Here is a 4,107-nt window from a genome sequence, read left to right as displayed (position 1 = left end):
GGTCAGTGAATAGAGGACATTAATGGTGGCTTGACCACAATCTGAACCCCCGTCCCCCGCATGCACGCTGCACGTTCAGGACCTCTTTCCCCGGTTGATGGGTGAGGGAGAGGATCCTCCATCTCTGTGTGCTACCACACACTACAACTGTGTTCTGGCCTACTTAAAGACATGCATGAACAATGGAGATGCCCACCTCCTCAGCTGGGGGTGATTCTGCTAAAGGTTCGACTCACATGAGACTTATATATGGGACTTAGTTTTTACTTTTAGCTTACGTCCGGGAATAAAGTCTCTCTCTCTCACTCTTTGGCATTCTCAGCTGTCATTTTATATATGATACCAAATAGAAGTCAAAGTGTGGTCAACATGCAAGCAGCAAAGAATCACAGATTATGTTAGCCAGGTTAATCTATTCTAAATCACATGCGTATACTGGACATGCAGGCATGCGCGTGCGCATGCACGCACGCAGACACGCACGCACGCACGCAGACACGCACGCACGCACACACGCACACACACACACACACACTCCTTGCATAAGATATTAACATTCAGGTTCCTTAAATAACTAAATAAAAAATAATGTGGCATCTGAGATTTCAGATGAACTCCTGCACCCGTCTCCTCTAGCACGCATGCACGTGTGCGCGCATGCACGCACACACACACACACACACACACACACACACACACACACACACACACACACACACACACACACACACACACACACACACACACACACACACACACACACACACACACACACACACACACACACACACACACACTTTCATTCACTTCACTCAATGTGTGCGTGTGCGTGTGCGTGTGCGTGTGTGTGTGTGTGTGCATTCAGTGCATTGCAGTGCAGTACAGTGCAGGGAGTAGCTAGACTGTGGTATGGCTGCAGTCCAGGCTGAGTGAAATAATTGATTGCCGATTGACCCTCCCCTGCCACCGAGGACAGTCCTCCACTGCATTACTCCACATATTCATCTGGTCTGCACCGCACACGTTAGCCGCAAAATCAAATATTAGTATCACAGCAACGCATTCCGCCTATTAGTGGGGTTTTAGAAGTAACAACAACGCCCGAAACGAAGCCTGATGGAAAATGCTGAATCACTCACGCCGAGGAAGTGAAAGACGCAGGGCAGAGATGATGGGCCAAATCAGCAACAACTTGACCTCTGTGTGAGGGGTCGTCAGTAGGCGTTCAAACTGTTGTAACCGCTGTCAACAGGAAGTAGGCCTAGAAATAAATGGTTCTGGGATAAGGAGAAATGAAACAATAGGTTAAGCAAAGGCCAATGAAGAGACTGAAACATTTGAATGTGTGCACGTGTGTGTGTGTACGTGTATGTGTATGTGTATGTGTATGTGTATGTGTGTGTGTGTGTGTGTGTGTGTGTGTGCGCGCGCGCGGGGGGGGGGGGGCTTAAGTGTGAACTCAATTTAGCATATGATAACATTGTCACCCTCGACTAACTTTATAGGATATGTGATGTTAATTCTGAGTTTTATAATCCCCCCCCGCCCCCCCAGAGACAAGCCAATTGCAGCCTTAAAAAATGCTTTAAACTTTAAAATTCAGGCAGAGCTCACCTATTTCTCCTAAACCATGCGACATCTTCCATGCACTAAAGATCAGCAAATCATCCCAACACATTTATTTGTTTGTTTGTTTGCTGGTATAGGTTTGTGTATTAGCCTACTGTACTTTTCAAAGCGTGGGACGGGGTTAGAATTGCTATATGGGCATATTTTCTCCTGTGATAGCATGTTTGAATTTGTCCACTCAGCACGCGGCATGTCAGCGGCGTGTGTGTATGTGTGTGTGTGTGTGTGTGTGTGTGTGTGTGTGTGTGTGTGACAGTGCGGAGCCGGCCGGTGTAGGAGGCGCGGCAGGGGTCGCAGCAGCGCACGTTCGTTGCCAAATTGCTTTCTTCGGCGGGTCGGGTGGGGACCTGCTAGGGAGCCAGGGACACCGTTTGGGGAAACCATTCCGCAGTAATGACTTGGTGTGTGTGTGTGTGTGTGTGTGTGTGTGTGTGTGTGTGTGTGTGTGTGCGCACCATGCACGCCCCGGGTCAGTAACTCAATCACGAGATCAACCGTACAGTAGCTTAATAATTATTAATACCCCCCCACCCCCCTCCCCCCATGCAGCACATGGGCCAATTTGTCAAAAAAGCGTCCATTTATTTGTGGTGTGTGACAACTTTTTAAATGTAAAACAGTCCTGTGGGAATGCAGGGCTACAATGGACCACAGAACCACATGGCCGTGGTACCAGCGTGTATTAGACCTGAGGACGATTCTACAAATGTCGTTCTCAAAAATGTTCATGCCAAGGACCCCCATCTAAAAATATGTTGTTCCAGGGACCCCATGCACCAGATTTGAGTTAAAAACGTTCGCTCTGAAAGAATATATATTCAAAGATTTGCACCAGATTTTCACGATTTTTCAAAAATAGCAGTTCATAGCGCGGCCCTTGGTGCCGCACTATGAGCTTGTAGATCTGCTATTTTTCAACAGCTAAAGCATAACATAATGCTTAAAACACCAAAAGGGGTTCCCGCCCAGAATGGGTTAACCACATGAACCCTATAGCGTCCCTATTCTCCAGCAAACATTCACCAGAAGCAGCAGATCTACAAGCTTGTGACACGTGAACTTGTAGACTATTTTTGGCTCCGATATTTGGTGTAGAGGGAAAAAGGAAGGGGGGAGGCTAGACTCCGGGCAACGACGCACATAGGATATCAGTATCCTTGTATAACTTCATATTAATTTAGTTGAGAGCATTCAAAGCATTGAAAATCTAATGTATTTTTTTTAACTCCCTAATAAAAAATATTTTTTAAATGTAGGCCTAGGCTATTCTTTTTTTTTATCACCTACAGTACATGTGAAATCAATGTGCATGAGAATGCTCACAGGCACAACAGGTGTAGAGGGTGAGAGTGGAAACGATGATCGTTCTTTATGAAACGCCGCTGGAATGTATCATGACTTATAGATCCTATACGTGCAACGTGATTGTCTGGACTCAGTGCGTGTGCATATGTGTGTGTGTGTGTGTATGTGTGTGTGTGTGTGAGAGAGAGAGAGAGAGAGTGTGTGCAAAAGTGTGTGGGTATAGGTAGGTAAGCTGAGCCGAAGAGACGCTGACTGTAGGGATTCTCAGCAGCAGCAAGCAGCCCAGACGCCAGAGACACACTGCACCTCTTCCTCCTTCCATCTCTCTCTCTCTGTCTCCCTCTCTCCCTCTCTCCCTCTCTCTCTGTCTCTCTCTCTCACTCTCTCTCACTCTCTCTCTCTCTGTCTCCCTCTCTCTCTCTCTCTCTCTCTCTCTCTGTCTGTCTCCCTCTCTCTCTCTCTCTCTCTCTCTCTCTGTCTCTCTCTCTCTCATTTACTGTTCCCTCCATCCTTGTCCTGCTCTCTCATTAGACCTCTGACTGCTGGTTCTGGGTTGTTTTGTTTCTCTGTATAACACTGACTCTAACCTGAGTTATAGAAAGAAGCACATGTGCTGTATACATAACCGTTGACGTGGTGTAACATCACCAACGCTGTATGTGCATGCACACTTCATGCATATGCCTACATGGACCAGTGTGTACTGTATGAAAATCACACCTGTGTGAAGTGAGGGGCGCTCTTATCATCATACATCATCTCATTTTGGCCAATCACAATTTGTGTCTTCAATATTTGTGTTTACACAATGTTTGTGTTTACACAAACACTCAAAACTGGCCATTCGTTGTCAATGGCATTCAATGTTCGTGTTTGCGCAAACCCTCAAAGCTGGACATAGGAGGGGCTAGCGCCCCTCAAAAACAACAACAACATCAACAACAACAGTGAGTGAGTGAGTGAGTGAGTGAGTGAGTGAGTGAGTGAGTGAATATGGATTAAAGCAAAATAAAATCTCACAACTGAAAATGTTTGCATGACCAAAGTCCAAAATGTGCGATTTGTGAGACAGCATGAAAGGGGCCGCCCCACTCACTAGCGCTGGTTCCTAAACGATCAACACAAAATGTAAAATGTTGTTTTAGTGATATTGTCCCTGCTGTCAACCAGGTT

This window comes from Electrona antarctica (assembly GCF_951216825.1).
Source record: "Electrona antarctica genome assembly, chromosome: 7".
Taxonomy (NCBI): Eukaryota; Metazoa; Chordata; class Actinopteri; order Myctophiformes; family Myctophidae; genus Electrona; species Electrona antarctica.
Note: the sequence above shows the minus strand (reverse complement) of the source record.